Source organism: Oncorhynchus nerka, linkage group LG17 (genome assembly GCF_034236695.1).
Source record: "Oncorhynchus nerka isolate Pitt River linkage group LG17, Oner_Uvic_2.0, whole genome shotgun sequence".
NCBI lineage: Eukaryota > Metazoa > Chordata > Actinopteri > Salmoniformes > Salmonidae > Oncorhynchus > Oncorhynchus nerka.
Genome location: NC_088412.1, coordinates 40,269,006 through 40,292,122, shown reverse-complemented (window position 1 = coordinate 40,292,122; position 23,117 = coordinate 40,269,006). Strand labels below are relative to the sequence as shown.

Sequence of the window (23,117 nt, the reverse complement as noted above, 5' to 3'; positions counted from 1 at the left end):
CTAAACTCCTGACTATATTATATACAATTGGGAATGGGAGCAAGAGAGAAAATTCATTATGTACAGTACATAATAGCATTTGGACTAGTCAGTCCTGATTGAAATGTATACATAATTAGTCATCATTGATAAAAAGTCCCTTAACAGTACCTCCTACTGGCCCTCCAACACCACTTCCAGCAGCATCTGGTCTCCCATCTAAGGGCTGTTGCCATGAAGGCTGGTCATGGCTCACATCAACACCATTATCTCAGAAACCCTAGGCCCACTCCATTTTGTGTACCGCCCCAACAGATCCACAGATGATGCAATCTCTATTGCACTCCACACTGCCCTTTCACACCTAGACAAAAGGAACACCTATGTGAGAATGCTATTCATAGACTACAGCTCAGCATTCAATACCATAGTGACCTCAAAGTTCATCACTAAGCTAAGGAACCTGGATCCTGGACTTCCTGACGGGCCCCCCCCAGGTGGTAAGGGTAGGTAAAAACACATCCGCCACACTGATCCTCAACATGGGAACACCTCAGGGGTGCGTGCTGTCCCCTCCTGTACTCCCTGTTCCCTCATGACTGTACAGCCAGGCATGACTCCAACATCATCATTAAGTTTGCCGATGACACAACAGTGGTAGGCCTGATCACCAACCACAATGAGACAGCATATAGGGAGGAGGTCAGAGACCTGGCCGTGTGGTGCCAGAACAACAACCTCTCCCTCAATGTGATCAAGACTAAGGAGATGATTGTGGACTACAGGAAAAGAAGGACCTTGCACTTCCCCATTCTCATCGACAGGGCTGTAGTGGAGCAGGTTGAGAGCTTCAAGTTCCTTGGTGTCCACATCACCAACATACTAACATGGTTCAAGCACACCAAGACAGTTGTGAAGATTGCACGACAAAACCTATTCCCCCTCAGGAGACTGAAAAGATTTGCCATGGGTCCTCAGATCCTCAAAAGGTTCTACAGCTGCACCATCGAGCGCATCCCGACTGGTTGCAACTGGTATGGCAAGTGCTCGGCCTTCGACCGCAAGGCACTACAGAGGGTAGTGCATGCCGGCCAGTAAGGTGTCAGAGGAAGGCCCTAAAAATGGTCAAAGACTCCAGCCTCCCTAGTCATAGACTGTTCTCTCTGCCACCGCACGGCAGCAATACCGGAGCGCCAAGTCTAGGTCCAAGAGGCTTCTAAACAGCTTCTACCCCCAAGCCATAAAACTACTGAACATATAATCAGACTATTTGCATTGCCCCCACCCACCTCTTTCGATGTGCTAAACTGTGTACACAACCAATACACTTTTATTTGATTTTATCACTATTTGAAGTGTATTTTAATTTAGAACTTACAAAACATTTAATACAGTCAGCCAGCTTGCCTACATCATTCAAATGTAAAACAAAATCATTGCAATTTATAATTTCCCAATCCAAAGTGTTGAACATATTAATATACAAGATATTAATATTGTTAGGTTCTTATTTTTCAGAGTAAATAACCCACGGACACTAGAGAAACTTTAACCAAGTTTATTCTTCCCAAGGGTTCTGTACAGCTGAAATCAGACAGCAAAACATTTCAGACATCACAGTTAAGACACTCCTCTTTCTCTCCAATCCTTACATTTTATGGCTCTACAGGAAGCTAATAAAGAGGGTAACAGGATTCCAAACATTTATTACTCTCTTAAGAGAATCTGTCCTCACCTCAACCCCTCTCATCTAATACACAGATGTCCATCTGTCTTCCCTACCCATCACTCTCCTCTATCAAACACATTCCAAAGCCTTCTGTCTTTCTTCAGAGAACCATTAACTTCTAATATAACACCCAGTCTCTCATATCCTATCATTCATTTAATATCTCAATGTTGAAAGTTTAGCCAATTCCAACAATATCAAGAACACTAATGGCTATGCAAAGGAAGCTAGGAAAGGTAGAGGAGCTAGAATAGAAAAGGAGGAAAGGAAAGAGAGACGGCAAAGGAAAGAAAGGGAGCTAGGATATGAGGAAAGGAAATTATGGAAGGAAACTGGAAAAGGAGAAAAGGCAGAAATGAAGGAAGCTAGGAAAATGAGAAGTAGAAAGGGAGTTAAGAACAAAACGGAACTGAACAGCATTTGCAGTAAACGGTTTGCAATAGAATTTGTGTACCGAATTACACCCCTGATTGGAACCCTCCATTTCCTGGGGCACTTTCAGTAGGCAAACGTTGTGGAAAGTTGCATATAGAAATGTCATGAATAAAGCTGTCATGATTTGTTATTCTATAGTCAGCGAAGCACGTTTGTTCCACACAATACATTTCTATCTAAAGGTTCCACAACATTGTGCCCTGCTGAATAAAGCCCTGGCCCCATGCACCCCGGCCCTCCCCGGTCTCTGATGCTACAACTGAACACTTTGGGTGGAGAATCAGGACGTGCATCCAGACAGCAAAGGATGTGCTCCCAGATAGCAAATGTACAGAGAGACGGGCAGGACAAAGTAGCATAAAAGACAAAACATCTGGAAGGTAAACAAAAAGTGTCAGGATAAGGTAAGGAAAATGGATTTCAAGACAAATCTATTCGTAATGACAGAATATTGCTGATTATTTATACAGAATGACCGTGACTGGATACCACATTATCACTCTAAAAGTGTTGGCTTGTGTGAGGCTGCTTCCAAACTTCAGACAAACCCCAGGTCAGGACATACTGCATGGTGAGTATTCGTGCATCTCTGTAAAAAAAAGCAACACAGAAAACACAAGGTTGAGAATAATTCCTGTTTTTCAATAGCAGTAGTGTATGTTAATTATGTAATGTTAAATAGTAAGAGAAATCATTCTTCATACTCTACATTCATACTTGAATATCCCTGCAGATTATTCTAAACACTGTACCGTGGCCAGTATTCATCTTCATCTTATAATACTGAATGGCATGCTAGTGGGAAGACAAATAAGCCATATTGAACAACAGTGTGTGTGGCAGCACTGGACAGGCCTGAGGCTGCAGGGGAAACTCACTGCTTGACTATGCTGACCACTGTCTCCTATCCCATTTACCAGAATGTTGCTATTGTCAAGGACATTCACACCTTTCTGGTAATGTGAGACCTCAAGTAAAAAAAAACAACAATGTAGCACTATGCTGTACTGCAAACCATGACCCATTCTGTTTATTACACACTGTCAAATGTAAGTGTTATGGAATGAGTAAAATGGTTGTTGTTCATACAAGGACATGTATATAGCTAGACATGCCCGCCTCAATGACCAGATAGGCATTGAGGTGAGAAATGTAGCCTCACCAACAGCAAACACACCTCCATAAACAGTCTAGTGTAAGCGGAAGCTGGATTGATGATGATGGGTTTCCTCTGTACCAAATACAACATATATTGTTATTGGGGGGATACCATAACCTTGTATCACGTTCGGACAGCCTTGGATATAAGTGCAAGTTGATGGCACTGATATTTTACCGTCTCGGCCACATACATAGGCTTACGGTATGTTTTTATCCAAGACCTTTGAAATTATTTAATCATTGTTCATTTAATTTGTGGATTCAAATACAGTACCTGTATGTAATGTAATCTGAAATTAAATGTTCGCATACACGTGTGGCTTAAGTGAGGCATCAACAGCAAACCTCTGACATACTGTATCGGAGGGAACACACACACACACACTGCTTCATTATGAGATTATGAAAAGTGGCCACTACTTTTGTTGGGTTGTACTGTAATTGCAAACATCTCATAATGAAGCAGTGTGTGTGTGTGTTCCCTCCGATACAGTATGTCAGAGGTGTGCAACCCTGGTCCTGGAGTGCTGCAGGCACTTCATGTTTTTGATTAACCGACCTGGAAGACCAGGTGTGTTGAATTAAGGCAATAAATGAACTAATCAATTAGCTCAGTAGCTCAGGGTTTGGGGTAGAAAAATAGGGATAGGGGAAAGAGAAACAAGGGTTAGGGAAAAGACCCTGGGTCTCGACTCCGCCCTATGCAACTGGGTCCTGGACTTTGACGGGCCACGCCCAGGTGGTGAAGGTAGGAAACAACATCTGCTGATCCTCAACACTACACTCCTGTACACCCATGACTGCGTGGCCATGCACGCTTCCAACTCAATCAAGTTTGCAGACGACACTACAGTGGTAGTCCTGATTAACAACGACGACGAGACAGGCTACAGGGAGGAGGTGAGGGCCCTCACATCTCCCGTAGTCTACACTCTCTCGTTCCCTGAGTGAGGTAGGTTGCTTGGTTCGGTCTTCCCGCGACAGAGCGCGACTGTTCTGGAGTTCCTCAAGATGATACCTAAGGGTGGTATTTTTCTGCATCACAGAGTCAACCTGGGAGTTGAGGGAGTTTATTTTAGACACGTATGTGTCGCACTTGCTCCGCCTCATACTTATCTGTCATGGTTTGCAGGGAGAGGTCTTGAGTGTGGAGCGAGAGATCCAGTGCTGAGATGTCATCCTTTTGCTTAGAGGTCACGTTTTCTAACTTTCTCACCTGGTCTTTCTCATCCTTCAATAAATCAGTGACTTCAAGGAGCTGCTGTTTTGTCATCCAACTTGGTCATGGTGTTCATTAACTGATCGTCTTTGGTCTACAGCTTTTGGAATAGAACATTATTGCTTTGAGTGGTTTCATTCAAAACCGTTTGCAGGGCATCAAGTTGCTCGACCCTGTTTTTAGCTAGCTCGTCAGATTAATCTAGTTTTGTGTGGACTTCATCGTATTTAGTTTTGGCTTAAAAAGTTATTCCTGTAGAATAGCGACTTGGTCAAGAGTTTGGTCGCGTTCTTTGTCATAAGTGTTAGCCAGATCTTTCAATTGATCCGTTTTTAAACGCAGTTCCCCGGCTAGCAGTAGCTTGTCTTTTTCGGCTTTTATCGCCAACTTCCTGGTTCTCTCCACCTGTCCCTTGAATTCAACAGCTTCGCTCTCATGCCTCTGCTGGGCACTATAAGGTATTGGACCACTGTCCATCTCTGCTGGTGGGCATAGTTTAGGGCTAAACTGGAGAGAACCTTCACAAGTCCTGCACCTGATGGTCTATTTTGAAGAGCGTCTGTTGCAATGTCTGCATTTTTTTCACTTAGGGCATCAAATTCTAACATTTTCAGTCCTTCTGCATAGTTAGGATTTGCACAGCTGCCAAGGTCAGCGATCAATCTTTCCGTGGGTGAGGGTTCCAAGCACAAGGGAACAGGTTTACTAAGTGACGTCTCATATTTAACCCTTGAGCTCTTCACGTTACCAAAACGCGAGAGGTAGAGAGATAATGACTTCGCATTGGTCAAATGAATATATCTACTCAAATTTCCGTAATGACCGGCTCATATGTCCTCTGCACTAGAAATTGCTCATGAACGAGTCTAATCGCTCCTGAAAGCAATAAACAGAAATAACACTACATTGGGCCCAACTAGTATTATTATCAGAATGCCTGCATCGGCTGGTAGATATGCCCTAGCTCGTAGCATTCAGTATATCCCCCCCACACACTGATTTTCATCATATATACAACACAGGAGTGGTTCTCTCTCGACCAGTATCTGGGTGAAAAAGGAAAACCAAACACATTTCCCTCTCAACAATAATCCTGCCTATAGCTATAATTGGTACATATGTACAGTTGAAGTCGGAAATGTACATACACCTTAGCCAAATACATTTAAACTCAGTTTTCACAATTCCTGACATTTAATCCTAGTAAAAATTCCCTGTTTTAGGTCAGTTAAGATCACCACTTTATTTTAAGAATGTGAAATGTCAGAATAATAGTAGAGAGAATGATTTATTTCAGCTTTTATTTCTTTCATCACATTCCCAGTGGGCAGAAGTTTACATAAACAAATTGTTTAACTCGGGTCAAACGTTTTGGGTAGCCTTCCTCAAGCTTCCCACAATAAGTTGGGTGAACTTTGGCCCATTCCTCCTGACAGAGCTGGTATAACTGAGTCAGGTTTATTGGCCTCCTTGCTCGCACACACTTTTTCAGTTCTGCCCACAAATTGTCTATGGAATTGAGGTCAGGGCTTTGTGATGGCCACTCCAATACCTTGACTTTGTTGTCCTTAAGCAATTTTGCCACAACTTTGGAAGTATGCTTGGGGTCATTGTCCATTTGGAAGACCCATTTGCGACCAAGCTTAAACTTCCTGACTGATGTCTAATTTCCCTTCCTCACTAAGCCATCTATTTTGTGAAGTGCACCAGTCCCTCCTGCAGCAAAGCACCCCCACAACATGATGCTGCCACCCCCAGGCTTCACGGTTGGGATGGTGTTCTTCAGCTTGCAAGCCTCTCCCTTTTTCCTCCAAACATAACAATGGTCATTATGGCAAAACAGTTATATTTTTGTTTCATCAGACCAGAGGACATTTCTCCAAAAAGTACGATCTTTGTCCCTATGTGTGTAAACCACAGTCTGGCTTTTTTTATGGCGGTTTTGGAGCAGTGTCTTCTTCCTTAATGAGCAGCCTTTCAGGTTATATTGATATAGGACTTGTTTTACTGTGGATTTAGATACTTTTGTACATGTTTGCTCCAGCATCTTCACAAGGTCCTTTGCTGTTGTTCTGGGACTGATTTGCATCTTTCGAACCAAAGTACGTTCATCTCTAGGTGACAGAACACGTCTCCTTCCTGAGCGGTATAACGGCTGCGTGGTCCCATGGTGTTTATGCTTGCGTACTATTGTTTGTACAGATGAACGTGGTACCTTCAGGCATTTGGAAATTGCTCCTAAGGATGAACCAGTCTTGTGCAGGTCTACAATTGTTTTTTGAGGTCTTGGCTGATTTCTTTTGATTTTCCCATGATGTCATACAAAGAGGCAAAACATAGGGAATAGGCCTTGAAAATAGGCCTTGAAATACATTCACAGGTACACCTCCAGTTGACTCAAATTATGTCAATTAGCCTTTCAGGAGCTTCTACAGCCATGACATAATTTTCTGGAATTTTCTGACCCACTGGAATTGTGATACAGTGAATTAAGTGAAATAATCTGTCTGTAAACAATTATTGGAAAAATTACTTGTGTCATGCACAAAGTAGATTGTGACTGTTCATCGAATAATTAATGAATTAATAATTCATTATTAAATTAATCAGGTAATCATTAACTCAGTAACCTGGGGCACTTTGGGAAAGTTTGTTTTTATTAAGTTTCCATTTCCCAAATTAACTCAAAGAACATCAGAATATAAACAATTCATTTAACTCTACAGTCTCATCCTGAACGTCGCATAATCCTGGAATCTGCACAAACCCAAGTCCCACTAAATGAGTGCATACCAAACCAATTGAGTTGATTATTTATTTACTAACAAGCTAAATCATAAGATATACATACACAAACACACAGTCTAGGCTATTGATTAGAACTTAGTACATTGAAACAGGTTCTTAGTGGGCCAACCCAATATGACACGTGTTACACAAAATGGGGATTTAAAAAGAGAGAGAAAGAGAGTACACAAGAGAAAAGCACACTTGGATACATTGGTAAACGATGCTTAGTTTAGCCCTAACACCTTTCCCCGGACTGCCGCTCTTATGGGTCAGAATATAATGATGTAATTACTTGCCGAAGGTCTCTGATGGGGTGTCTCTTCGTGGACCGGGTTCGCCTTCTCCTCTGATGACGGCACTTCTTTGGTTACCGGGTGTAACTCTCTGATTGTCCCCACGATGTCAGTGTCCTTTCTCTTAGTGGTCTGTTCCTTCACACTTGTTCTGATAGGGGGTCTTCTGAGTGCGATCAGCTGTGTAGGTCAGGGCTCCAGCGTAATGAAAGCAGTGTAGACACACGATTCCTTGGAGAGTGGTAACTGGGTGGTCTTGCTTGAATTCACCCTCTTAGACACAGCTACTCATCCGTAGCATAGATTGTTAAAAGGTTCCTTTGTCTTCTTCAGCCTCGTGTTGCGTTTTGGGGTTGCGACTAACTAGGACCTTGGCTTGCAGCGCGATCACCTGGTCTGATATGTAAATCCTTAACTCACATGTTTCATACCCTCGGGTCAGAAAGGGGCGTTTACGTCTTTATGGCAAGTTCTCTGGGCATCACTTGTTACGAGGCGGGGTCTGGATTTTACTCAGATCCAATTTAGACAACTAACTTCACATTTCATCATTACAAAAACATTATCTTTGATCTGGACATTTTCCACACAACGTACAGTGTGCAAACATCAGTTACATATTATGAAAACTCTTAAAGTTACAATGTTTTCGTTATAACGTCATCATATAACTTTTAAATAACATGACAAAAATGGCATTCATTTTCATATTCCATCTATCGTCATTACCACCATTTTGGCTGACAAAACATATTGTCCCAAAGTCCATTTATTACATGTTACTGTTCTGAGGTAGGTTCTTCTTAGGCCCATCATACATTCCATTCCTCCACACAGGGAGGACAACTGGATTTTGTCTGCTGCCTTAAGATTTACAATGGGTGTGAGGTGTCATAAAAGCCCCCACCTCCATACCTCTCAATCTCTCCTCCTCTGGTGGGTGTGAGAGATGTCTCTGTAAGATTGTGGTCCACGGTAAACCTAACCCAAACAGGCCAGTGCATGTGCATGTACCTAAGAATATTTTTTATTTGTTTAAAATAATGACTGCCATGAGACCTGTAATATGGCATCTTGTTTGAATCAGTTGGGAAGACTACAGGCAAAATAAGTATTTTCTGGTCCTATTTTGGTCATTATTAAGACGTCGGGACCAGAATATACCCAGAATAAGACATCAAAATGACGTTGTGTGCCCGTTGGGAGATAACCACTGATAAATAGCCAAACAATTGTGCTCAGCACTCGTGCACAACCATAAATGTTTGCATTTCGAAATGCCCCTAATTAACCATATGGTCAAAATTAACCCTTTATCCCGTGGGGAATATATGACGCCGTACCATGAAAAACAACAGAACAACCAGACAAAGCTATGAAAAAAAAAACTTTTCAGAGTCTGAAATAGAGGTGCTAGTATCAGAGATTGAGTACAACCAAAACATTTTATTTGGCTCGCTCAGTTGTGAAAATTTAAATAAACACCACTACAAAGAGAGGACAATTAAGACACTTCAAGTTGCTTTAGCAATGTAAAATATACTACAAATGAGTAGGTAACACTCACCAATAAGCCATTCATCCTCAACAGCTCCGGCCTGTATAGGCCAACATTGCTGTTCTTCAGAATGAACAAGTTGTGCATTTCACCTGGCCACCTTGAAACCACATTCAGCGTCTTTTGCGCATCACATAACCTACCTGCAAATGTATTTTATTTAATTGAATTAGGCAAGTCAATTAAGAACAAGTTCTTATTTACAATGACCGCCTACCAAAAGGAAAAAGACCTCCCACTGGGATTAAAAATGAAATTGAATTAAATAAAATATAGGACAAAACACACATGTCAAGAGAGACAACACTACATAAAGAGAGACCTAAGACAACAACATAGCATGGCAGCAACACAACATGACAACAACATGGCAGCAACACAAAACAGGGTACAAACATTATTGGGCACAGACAACAGTAAAAAGGGCAAGAAAGGTAGAGACAACAATCCATCACACAAAGCAGCCACAATTGTCAGTAAGAGTGTCCATGATTGAGTCTTTGTTTGTTGCAGCTCGTTCCAGTCGCAAACGGCAGTGAACTGAAAAGACGAGCGACCCAAGTATGTGTGCGCTTTGGGGACTTTTTAACAGAATGTGACTGGCAAAATGGGTGTAGTATGTGAAGGATGACGGCTGCAGTAGATATGTCAGATAGGGGGAGTGAGGCCTAAGAGGGTTTTATAAATAAGCATCAAACAGTGGGTCTTGCGTCAGATATATAGAGATGACCAGTTTACAGAATCGTATAGAGTGCAGTGATGTGTCCTATAAAGAGCATTGGTGGCAAATCTGATGGCCGAATGGTAAAGAACATCTAGTCGCTCGAAAGCACCCTCACCTACCGATCTATAAATTATGTCTCCGTAATCTAGCATGGATAGGATGGTCATCTGAATCAGAGTTAGTTTGGCAGCTGGGGTGAAAGAGGAGCGATTACAATAGAGGAAACCAAGTCTAGATGTAACTTTAGCCTGCAGCTTTGATATGTGCTGAGAGAAGGAGAGTGTACCGTCTAGCCATACTCCCAAGTACTTGTATGAGGTGACTACCTCAAGCTCTAAACCCTCAGAGGTAATAATCACACCTGTGGTGAGAGGGGCATTCTTCTTAACAAACCACATGACCTTTGTTTTGGAGGGGTTCAGAACAAGGTTAAGGGCAGAGAAAGCTTGATGGACACTAAGAAAGCTTTGTTGTAGACCGTTTAACATAAAATCCAGAGAGGGGCCAGCTGAGTATAAGACTATCATCTGTATATAAATGGATGAGAGAGCTTCCTACATCCTGAGCTATGTTGTTGATGTAAATTGAGAAGAGCGTGGGGCCTAGAATCGAGCCTTGGGGTACTCCCCTGGTGACAGGCAGTGGATGAGACTGCAGATGTTCTGACATTATACACTGCACTCTTTGAGAGAGGTAGTTAGCAAATGAGGCCAAAGACCCCTCAGAGTTGCAGTGACGCATCCTTGACCTGGGAAGAAACCAGATTGCATACCAGAGAGAATACTATAGACATCAAGAAAGCCAGTCATTTGATTATTGACAGGTTTTTCTAACACACTTGATAAACAAGGCAAAATAGAAATAGGCCTATAACAGTTAGGATCAGCTTGAGCTCCCCCTTTAAATAAAGGACAAACCGTGGCTGCCTTCCAAGCAATGGGAACCTCCCCAGAGAGCAGAGACCTGCTAAAAATGTCAGAGATAGGCTTGGAGATGATACGGGCAGCAGCCTTATAAAAGAAAGGGTCTAAACCATGGGTGTCAAACTCTGGCCCGTGGGCCAAATTTGGCCCGCGGGGTAATTATATTTGGCCCGCGAGACAATACCAAATTACTACTAGAGCTGGCCCGCCGGTATTATACAGCGCATTCACCACTAATACTACGAATCCCATAATGCTCTGCTGTTTTCGCGCGCCAATCAGGACAGGACCCAGAAACGCTCTCTCCTCTGTGACAGTAGTCATAGCAACATAGACGCTACAACTGTCAGCGAGCTAACCCTTCCCAAAAATGGCGAAAAGAAAGGCAGAAAACAGGAGCTTTCTGGACAAGTGGGAGGCAGAATATCTGTTTACATATGTAAAAGACAAACCTGTTTGTCTTGTTTGTGGAGTCAACGTGGCTGTAAGTAAAGGAGTACAACATTAGACGACACTATGAAACGAAACACCATGACAAATACAAGGACCTGGACATGACTCAAAGGAGCCAGAAAGTAGAGGAGATGAAAAGAAGTTTGGTTTCACAACAGAATATGTTTAAAAAAGCCACATCGCAAAGCGAGGCTGCTGTAAAGGCTAGTTATATAGTGGCAGCAGAGATCGCAAAATCAGCCCGGCCCTTTAATGAGGGAGAGTTCATGAAAAAGTGCATGATGAAGGTTTGTGACCTCGTATGCCCAGAGAAAACAAGCATTTTCAAACGTGAGCCTGAGCAGGAACACAGTAGCTGATCGCACATGTGATCTTGCCACCAATCTGTATGACCAGCTGATGGAAAAGGGAAAAGATTTTGTTGCGTTCTCCTCGCTGTGGATGAGAGCTGCGACGCATCTGATACTGCTCAGCTGTCAGTCTTCATCCGTGGAGTGGACTCAAATCTGTGTGTTACGGAGGAGCTATTAGGATTCAAATCAATGCATGGCACAACCACAGGAAAGGAAATCTTTGAGGAGGTTTCCAAATGTGTAACTGAAATAAAGCTGCCGTGGGATAAACTCGTTGGATTAACGACAGATGGTGCGCCAGCGATGTGCGGTAAAAAGAGTGGACTGGTGGGCATGGTTCGGGAGAAGATGCGGGAAGAGAACTGTGCAGGTGAGCTAACTGTTTACCACTGCATCATACATCAGGAAGCACTGTGTGCCAAAGCCCTAAAGATGGAACATGTTATGACCACAGTAACACAGGTAGTTAACTTTATAAGAGCCAAAGGTCTAAATCACCGCCAGTTTAAATCTTTTCTGGAGGAGTGTGGTTCGGAATACGCAGACGTGCCGTATCACACAGAGGTGAGATGGCTAAGCAGAGGAAAAGTACTGAACAGATGTTTCGAGCTGCGTGAGGAAATATGTCAATTCCTGGAAACCAAAGGGAAGGATACAGCAGAGCTCCGGGAGCAAAAGTTCCTGTGTGAGCTGGCCTTTCTCTGTGACATCTCGAGCCATCTCGATGCGCTGAACCTGCAGCTTCAGGGGCGGGGGCGCATCATCACAGACATGTACGCTGCAGTGAGGGCCTTCAAAACTAAACTGTGCCTGTGGGAGAATCAGATGCTGCAAGGAAACCCTTGCCATTTTCCCTGCTGCCAATCCATAAAAGCGCAGATCTCTACCGCCGTGTTCCCATGCGCACAGTTTGCTGAAAAACTCAGTGTTCTCGCCGCTGAGTTTAGCCGGCGATTTGCCGACTTCGATGCCCAGAAATGCACGTTTGAACTGCTTAGTAATCCCTTCGCAGTTGATGTGGAAAATGCACCAACCAACATCCAAATGGAGCTGATTGAACTCCAGTGCAACGACACGCTGAAGTCAAAGTATGATGCTGTGGGCGCCGCACAGTTTCCACGGTTCATCCCTGACACAATGCCTCAGCTCCGCACCCAAGCTGCTCAGATGCTCTCCATGTTCGGCAGCACTTATCTATGCGAGCAACTTTTCTCCTCAATGAAGATGACCAAAACAACTTACAGGAGACGTCTGACTGATGAACATCTTCGCTCGATACTGAGGATTTCTTCAGCTCAGAGCTTGAGCCCAGACATTGATGAACTAGCATTTTTATTTATTTATTTCACCTTTATTTAACCAGGTAAGCAAGTTGAGAACAAGTTCTCATTTACAATTGCGACCTGGCCATCCAAGAAGAGATGCCAGGTATCTGGCTTGGGCACATCAGATTAGACCAGTGTGCAATAATTAACGTTTTCTTTATGCACTTTTTCTTGCTACAAGGCATGGGCTTGAATGGTTGATTGATTTATTATCATTTTATTTGTAAAATTATTAGCCAGTGGAAAAAGTTTATTTTGGTATTTAAATCAGAAGGCTGCAAATAGAAAAGAGGCATACAATTTTTATTTAAATTTTATTTATTTAATAAATGAATGCCATTGATGTGTTTTTTCATTTGAAATTAGATTTAGCATGTCTCCACTATTAAATTATATATTTGATAGAGGAATTCTAAATCCCTTTATGCTTTAATTGCCAAAATCAATTAGCACTCATTTCTAATTCATTAATGAATTGTAAGTTCATTAATTATGCATGAAGTAGATCGAGACCAGTCTTAAAAGCCAGGTAAAGAGCGTTTAATTCCAGAGAGTACTGAATGCTTACACACATTTCCACAGGTTATAAACTGAAAATGACGTCAGCGTTTTCCAAACGTTCCGTTTCACAAACAGAGGTTGCAGTGTCTCACAACTCCTGGGCACAGCCAGGGTGTTCACAGAGAGGTTGGTAGTCTCTGCGCATCTGGTGAGAGTGTATGAGCGAGGAACAGAGGAATTTATTTGATTTTATCAGGGAGTCATACTGAGATTAAGGTGTCTTTTACAGATGAGCCCTGAATTACATAAATGATAGAAAACACACGTTAAAATATAAATACAAAATGCAAGCAGAAAGAGGAACACAGTCATGAAAAAAGGTCCTCAATCAGCTTTCTGAATTACCCTAGAGGCACCAGAAAGTCACATCTTAAGAGCTTTTTGAAGATTGTTCCACAAATAAGGTACAAGAACATTTCCAGAGTTGGCCATCCCTGAGACCGGGTGTTGTTAGGTACAGTGTGACTTTCTGTAAATGTCCTTTATGAATGACAACAAAGTATCAACCTACGTGACATCAGAGGGCCAATGAACTTTCTGGCAGGGATTGCAGTGATGAGTGCTCAAATTGTCGCCTGTAATAAAGCGCAGAGTGCTATGATAAACTGCATCTAATGGCTTTAAAGACGTGGCAGCTGCGTTCATATACAGTGCCTTTGGAAAGTATTCAGACCGTTAAATCCATTTTAGAATAAGGCTGTAACACACAATAAAAAATATCAGCAATCTACACACCATAAACGATAATGACAAAGCGAAAACAGATTTTTAGAAATGTTGGCAAATTGATTCAAATTAAAAAAACTGATACCTTATTTGCATAAGTATTCAGACCCTTTGCTATGAGACACGGAATTGAGCTCAGGTGCATTCTGTTTCCATTGATCATCCTTGATGTTTCTACAACTTGATTGGGGTCCACCTGTGGTAATTCAATTGATTGGACATGATTTTGGAGGCCTGATTGGTGGAGTGCTGCAGAGATGGTTAATTCAATTGATTGGACATGATTTGGAAAGGCACACACCTCTCTAGAGAAGGTCCCACAGTTGACAGTGCATGTCAGAGAAAAACACCAAGCCAACAGGTCGAAGGAATTGTCAGTAGACCTCCGAGACAGGATTGTGTCGAGGCACAGATCTGGGGATGGGTGCCAAAACATTTTTGCAGCTTTGAATGTCCCCAAGAACACAGTGGCCTCCATCATTCTTAGATGGAAGAAGTTTGGAACCACTAAGACTCTTCATAGAGCTTACTTGCCCAGCCAAACTGAGCAATCAGTGGAAGAAGTGTCTTGGTCAAGGAGGTGACCAAGAACCCAATGGTTACTCTGACAGAGCTCCAGAGTTCCTCTGTGGAGATGGTTGTCCTTCTGGAAGGTTCTCCCATCTCTGCAGCACTCTACCAATCAGGCCTTTATGTTAGAGTGACCAGACGGAAGCCACTCCTCAGTAAAAGGCACAGGACAGGCGGCTTGGAGTTTGCCAAAAGACACCTAAAGACTAAGATCATAATAAACAAGATTCTCTGGTGTGATGAAACCAAGATTGAACTCTTTGGCCTGAATGCCAAGTATGACGTCTTGAGTGAACCAGGCACCATCCCTATGGTGAAGCATGGTGGTGGCAGCATCATGCTGTGGGGATGTTTTTCTGCAGCAGGGACTGGGAGACTAGTCAGGATCAAGGCAAAGATGAATGGAGCAAAATACAGAGAGCTCCTTGATGAAAACCTGCTCCAGAGCGCTCTGGACCTCAGAATGGAGCGAATGTTCACCTTCCAACAGGACAATGACCCTAAGCACACAGCCAAGACAATGTAGGACTGTCTTTGGGACAAGTCTCTGAATGTCCTTGAGTGGCCCAGCCAGAGCCCGGACTTGAAACCGATAGAACATCTCTGGAGAGACCTGAAAATAGATGTGCAGCAACACTCCCCACCCAACCTGGCAGAGCTTGAGGATATGCAGAGAAGAATGGGAGAAACTCCCCAAATACAGGTGTACCAAGCTTGTAGCGTCCTACCCAAGAAGACTTGAGGCTGTAATTGATGCCAAAGGTGTTTCAACAAAGTACTGATTTAAAGGGTTTGAATACTTATGTAAATGTGATATTTCAAAGTTTGTTAACCTGTTTTTGCTTTGTCATTATGGGGTATTGGGTGTAGATTGATTTGTGGGGGAGGGGATGATTTAATACATTTATGAATAAGGCTGTAACGTAACAAAATGTGGAAAAAGCAGCTTTTCACCTAGCCAGATGCCCAGATATTTGTAAGCAGGGACACGATCAATATAGACACCATACAAAGTACATATCATTAAATCAAGAATAGAGAGAGGGAGAGAAAGTCACAACTCCTCTACCGAGTCTGTCCATCTCCTGCTAACAGCAACATAATGCTATTAAAAACAAAACAACTACTTTTTTAAAGTTGAAAAGTAGGCATTGGTCTGAAGCCGAGAAGTAGAGGAAATTCACATGAGTACCACAGTGTCCACCCATGCTCTACCAAGGTTTTTCGGCGCACAGCTTTGACCTACTACAGTAGGTATGTTGGTGTATTGTTCTTATAAAACAATGTGTCTCCAAGTTTCTTAGGATTCAGACCTTTTTAAACAGCCTAATTCATATTCTTGGAGCAGGTGTTCCCTCAATAATGTGATTTGTACTGCATACAAGTGTAAAGTACTGTATTCGTCACACACCACACTAATCCCATATCGCTACTGTTTATACTTACAAGAACATCCTGCTTAATTGAGCAAGCTGTTTTGTCTTGTAATACCGTCTTGCCTGACTGTATTTCCCTAAACCTTTATTTTAGCAAAACATGTCATTGAGAAAATAATATTTCATTTTTTTGGGTCAACATAACATCAGGTGTGTTGGACACATGCACTCATATATAGAGGTCTATAGAGCCTGTCTGCATTCCTGATTTCTGTCATTTATTAGCTTACCTGTGTAATATTGACGTAAGCGCAGACTTGTTTTCCAAAATGATCCTGTTTGATCAATTGTGACTCATTTCAGGAAACTAGGCATATGTCACACGTAATTACATCACAGGAGAATAGTAAATGTTTTATCAAATGCGTTTTTGGGCAGAAATGCCTTCTGGAACATGTGAACTTCTGTAAATATGAATACAATTGTTGAATTATTAGCCTAGTTGGTTTAACCATGGGAAAAGACAAGAACCTTCCCTCTAGCCATGATTGTCTGAGGTAATGGATGGGCTGGACATGCCGAGAGAGTTCGACATGCCGAGAGTTCAGATTGGTCTGCCATGTGGCATGCTTCTGTCTATAACCATGAGCTGCCCCAGTATGTGTAGGTAAACGATTACCCCGATGTCATAAGGTGAAAGCACCAATTTGTAAGTCGCTCTGGATAAGAGCGTCTGCTAAATGACTTAAATGTAAATGTAAATGTAGAGGGCCCCTCTTAACTCTCAAGCCTCCACGTTATCAGCACGAAGTCAAGGCCAGTCAGCATAAATCAACATTCCCGACCATTTGGAGATGGCCCGTTCCCACCACCTGGAGATTTGTACAACTGAATGAACTAAGGAACAGACCTATATTGTTACTAACTCCTGACTACATTATATACAATTGGGAAAGGGAGCAAGAGGGATAACTCACATGTACCGTACATTATAGCATTTGGACTAGTCAGTTTCTGATTGGAATGTATACATAATTAGTCATTTCAACCATATTTTCCTCTATCAATCCTCCCTTTGATCAAATATTATACATTCAAATCTACAAAATAAAAATATTATTATAAATGTTTACCCGACTTTTCACCCATCATTAATCAAATCTAACCTTAACTCCAACTGTTTTTAAACCTACATCAGAATCATAACTCCTCTTTCAGGATTTTTTCTTTTTTTTTCTTTTTACAATCTTTATTAAAAAACAGTTTAATCATTGAAACAAATTACAATCTAATTCCCCTTCATCTCAACACTATTCTCATCAAACATAAATTTCCCCACAAATGACAGATCCAGATTCGTCCACTTCCTCTGTAGACATGCCTTCAGTCCTCCATGGGTCAGAACCTGGAATCGGCCCATAACGCACCATCTGTAGTGTCATTGATCACTCCAGAGTCCTGGAAACAATAACTTTCATACATACACGCAATCAACCACGTACGTACAAGACAAACACAGTCACACCGGTTAAGGTGGCCCATAACACCACATTTTTCCATAAATACTGTCTACCCAATTTAGTTCAGAGAATTATCCACCCCAGAGTTTCTGCCAACCCGTGAGCCAGGGTGGTCAAAACAGCTGAGGCTTCGGGCACTGATTCGTCCGGAGCTGTGCCACCTGGGATGTAACACATGGTCCTGATTACCATGCCCACTTCCTCCTTTTATCTAATGCAATTCTATTATGTCAGGTCTTCCAGCTGGTTGCTTCAGTCTGTTCTACAAACCCTTTAATAACCCTTCTGGTAACTATAATTAATCCAGTCTACATTCTTATTGAGAGTAGACCACTCTAATCCTGCTAGTATCTGATTTCTTGCCTTGAACTCATCCGGCACACCTCGTGGAACCCCAATGTTATCAATATATACTCTTTCGCCAAAAGACCTAGATGGAGCATCTCTTCTCTCTCGTTTTGGCTAACTTCATGTCTTGGTGTTGTATGAGTGTAAAAGGCATTCCTAACCAGTCCAATCAGTCGGCAATACTGCACAACCACCAGATGTCGACACTGGCCCATTTTATTTTATTGAAGTCCCCAGAGTTCAACCAGCCTGTCAATTCAGACATGGTCTCGTCAGTGGTCATATTCTCTGTACCAACTTGGTTCCTGGGGATATAAATAGTGCAAATCAATACAACTGTCATTATTTGGCATTCCTGCTTTCATGAACAGCTTTACCATACATGCCCTTAGGGGAATTAATTCCGTTCAGTGGAAAAGGGATAGTTGTTAACTGGGGTTTAGCGTTCACATAGGCATAACATTCTTCTTTAGCCACTGATCTGGCCGTATATTGAATCCATTCCAACCATAAGTTGGACTCCCCAAACCCAGTCTCCACCTCTATAACTTAACTGGTCGACGCCCACATACCATAAACCGAGATCCTGAGTATTGACCGCCTTAATGTTAATTCGCACCTTTATACAATACTTCCTTTGCTCGGGAACACAGTCCAAAACGCCAACCCTTACTATACTCCACCTGATCCCACATTGAGTGTATGGGTTTACATAGTCATCCCTTTCAGTGTGAGCTATGACCTGTGTCCACGATCAATATGGGAACCTGCACTGATATCTCTTCTATTTTGGAACAAAATCCTCACCGTCTAAACCATGGGTCAAATTACCACTCTCCGCATCTCTAGTAGGGCGTGCTGTATCAGGAATACATCACCCACGATAAGACAGCTCAGACGAACAGCTTCCATGTGAAACCCCACCCTTTCCCCGAGAACACATCACTTAGCAAGAGCCAGATACATCTTCACTTCTATGAACAAAAACAGGGGTGACAGGACAGGAGAGAGTAAAATAGGATACGGCGCCTGTCAAATTTGATTGATTGCTGACCTTATGACCTGATGACCTGTACAGAATATGTGCCCCCGCCCCGCCCCCCCTGTTCGTGTGGTCATGTGTTAGAGGGTGTTTGAACTTTTGGGGCCCATGCCCCCCCCCTCCACCCCCCAGTTTTACCTCCCTTATGGTTGTTATCTATGAAGCAGGAATGTCTGGGGCTATTGTCCATTTCAGGCTTTAAACAACAATTAAACAGCCATCTAAATAATGTTTCTCAGCCTAGTTTCCTATTGAGTTCTCTTTATATGTACAGGCACAGAGCTTCCAGATGGCTCCAGCCTAAGGATTTTCAGTGCATGTACACACGGGGAGATTAGAACCCCAAAGAAAAGATCCTAAAGGTACTTTCAGATTCAGGTTTATCATGACAGCCGCTTTATGAAAGGCCTTTACTTATGGCTAAACAGCTTCTACACAGTTTATTAATTAATGCTGTGGGATGAAATTATGTGTTTCTAGGAGGGCTTAAACAAATATACAGTGAAACAAACATGGCCACTTTACACACATTTTTATTGACTTTTAAAAAGACCACAGTAACATGACAAAATTTGTGCAAAGGCAACGAAATCTGCTAGGGGATATTAAATGTACAACAGTAGTATTCTGTAACAAGCAATACGTGTTAAACATAAGGGACATGCAATCATGACAGGCTCTTTATGAAAGGCCTTTAACTATGGCTAAACAGTTTTCCACACATCTTATTCATTAATGATGTGGGCATAGCTCCCTTCAGTAACCACGAGCACAACCGTTCAATGATTTTAACGGGCGGCTTTATTCAGTAGTTTCAGTGAGAATTATCCCCTTCAGTGAGAACTATAAAGTAAATTAAAAATACAGTTAAGCACACTCTTACAACATTATCTTAGGAGTGACTTATTAGCTTGGTATAACTCTGAAGTGCTTACATACATAACAGTTTAACCGGCGTTATAAGGGGTTCAGATTAAACACATGAATAAAGGAAAAAATACCTCATTGGCTGCTTATTACAGAAGGGAGGAAATCAAACTTCACACTTATTATTCCTGGCATGAATTCACACTTCATCCTAACATACACTCTTCAACCTTTATGAACTACACCCGATGACATGAAAACTTAGCTAACGCAGCGCAGGATTGCCTTCCCTACAAAAGTGTGTTGCTACAATAAGGATCCCCAGTTACAACAGTATTAGCTACGTAGTTCCGCTTGTATTATCATTTTCCCCGCACAGCGGACACATATTTTGGAATTATAACATGTGTTAAAATGTAGGTACTAAATATTTTGAATTAAATCACTGGTTTTAAAAATGTATCGCACGCTTTAACGATAGGGGAAGAGGTCATTTCATATTTCGTTTTAGGGGGGGTTATTAACTTTATGGAAAACAATATTCACACAAACAAACAAATAATGTTTTTTCAGACTGCCCGGAGACTGGGGGATTTAATTGAGAGACAGTACAGAGACGATATGTTATTCTGGCATTTTTGTATAATTAAGAGTGTTCGTTTTTTTTCCTTTCTGTAATGGTTGGTGTTACATGTATGATTTTAGCGTCTGAATTTGCGTTTTTTAATGGGGTTGCTGTTTAACATGCGTGGAATTGTTCTATGCCAGAATAACATATCGTCTCTGTACTGTCTCTCAATTAAATCCCCCAGTCTCCGGGCAGTCTGAAAAAACATTATTTGTCCTTGTTTTAACATAGGCTATCAACAGATCTATAACTAATAAAAAGGCTGATAACTAATAACAAAACTGTATAATGGTCCCATACCTTGTCCCTGGAGCGCCGGTTTGTACAGAGTTTGTTAAATCCGCTCTTTTGCTCCCCGTTTACATGGCTAATAATCTCCAAGCTGCTCTAAGCGGTGTTGTTTGTGTGAATATTGTTTTCCATAAAGTTAATAACCCCCCCTAAAACGAAATATGAAATGACCTCTTCCCCTATCGTTAAAGCGTGCGATACATTTTTAAAACCAGTGATTTAATTCAAAATATTTAGTACCTACATTTTAACACATGTTATAATTCCAAATTATGTGTCCGCTGTGCGGGGAAAATGATAATACAAGCGGAACTACGTAGCTAATACTGTTGTAACTGGGGATCCTTATTGTAGCAACACACTTTTGTAGGGAAGGCAATCCTGCGCTGCGTTAGCAAAATTTTCATGTCATCGGGTGTAGTTCATAAAGGTTGAAGAGTGTATGTTAGGATGAAGTGTGAATTCATGCCAGGAATAATAAGTGTGAAGTTTGATTTCCTCCCTTCTGTAATAAGCAGCCAATGAGGTATTTTTTCCTTTATTCATGTGTTTAATCTGAACCCTTATAACGCCGGTTAAACTGTTATGTATGTAAGCACTTCAGAGTTATACCAAGCTAATAAGTCACTCCTAAGATAATGTTGTAAGAGTGTGCTTAACTGTATTTTTAATTTACTTTATAGTTCTCACTGAAGGGGATAATTCTCACTGAAACTACTGAATAAAGCCGCCCGTTAAAATCATTGAACGGTTGTGCTCGTGGTTACTGAAGGGAGCTATGCCCACATCATTAATGAATAAGATGTGTGGAAAACTGTTTAGCCATAGTTAAAGGCCTTTCATAAAGAGGCTGTCATGATTGCATGTCCCTTATGTTTAACACGTATTGCTTGTTACAGAATACTACTGTTGTACATTTAATATCCCCTAGCAGATTTCGTTGCCTTTGCACAAATTCTGTCATGTTATTGTGGTCTTTTTAAAAGTCAATAAAAATGTGTGTAAAGTGGCCATGTTTGTTTCACTGTATATTTGTTTAAGCCCTCCTAGAAACACATAATTTCATCCCACAGCATTAATTAATAAGCTGTGTAGAAGCTGTTTAGCCATAAGTAAAGGCCTTTCATAAAGCGGCTGTCATGATAAACCTGAATCTGAAAGTACCTTTAGGATCTTTTCTTTGGGGTTCTAATCTCCCCGTGTGTACATGCACTGAAAATCCTTAGGCTGGAGCCATCTGGAAGCTCTGTGCCTGTACATATAAAGAGAACTCAATAGGAAACTAGGCTGAGAAACATTATTTAGATGGCTGTTTAATTGTTGTTTAAAGCCTGAAATGGACACAATGCCCAAGGGACCTTGTTTCTAACACACACACACAACAACACACATTCCTTGTTTCTCACACACACCCACACACACACATATTCAGGTCTTTAAAAAATGGCTTGCTCTGGACATTTATAATGCTGAGGCCACAGCGCTATCTATAGCCCCAGACATTCCTGCTTCATAGATAACAACCATAAGGGAGATAAAACTGGGGGTGGAGGGGGCATGGGCCCCAAAAGTTCAAACACCCTCTAACACATGACCACACGAACAGGGGGGCACATATTCTGTACATGTCATCAGGTCATAAGGTCAGCAATCAATCAATTTTGACACCCCTTGGAGGCTTGGTGCAAGTACAAAGAAAAAGTACCAAAGTCAACCATGGGTGGCTGTTAACTAAAATAATGGCAATTCGTGTAGTTTTGACTTAGTGGTTGTTTCTTTACTAACTAGGAAAACTCAACAGTGTGTAAGTCTGAGAAACATTATTGAGCTGGTTGGTTTATTGTTGTTGAAAGCTTGAAATGTACACCTATTGAGAAGTGATTTTGCAGCAACAGTTTTAAAGTGGGTAATCGTATCATATATATATATATATATATATAATATATATATATATATATATATATATATCCTTGCATGTTTGAATTAGAGCTCCTTTAAAGTGTTTTAGATTATGATAATAATGTTATATTATTTTTATAATAATACATATCTGCAAACCAAATGTTTTTCTGAAAACCCCTTTTTTGCATCTTCAATAGTTGTAGATGTTCCAACGTTCGTAGACCTTTCATACAAAAAGACCTAATACTGTCTGTTTCATCGGTTCCTCCGATACAGGATATTTGGTTTAGAGAACAAAGGCTATGAATTCAAACAACAGGAGGGGATGTCGTGACATTCTGTCT

The 23,117-nt window shown here is 41.6% G+C and overlaps 1 long non-coding RNA gene across 1 annotated transcript; it reads left to right on the top strand.

The window, feature by feature from the left end:
• The first annotated feature begins 20,901 nt into the window (after nucleotides 1–20,901).
• LOC135561329 (uncharacterized) lies at nucleotides 20,902–21,880 on the top strand. Its single transcript, XR_010459376.1, has 2 exons — nucleotides 20,902–21,397; nucleotides 21,555–21,880. It is a non-coding gene; the product is annotated as an uncharacterized LOC135561329 (long non-coding RNA).
• The last annotated feature ends 1,237 nt before the right edge of the window (nucleotides 21,881–23,117 follow it).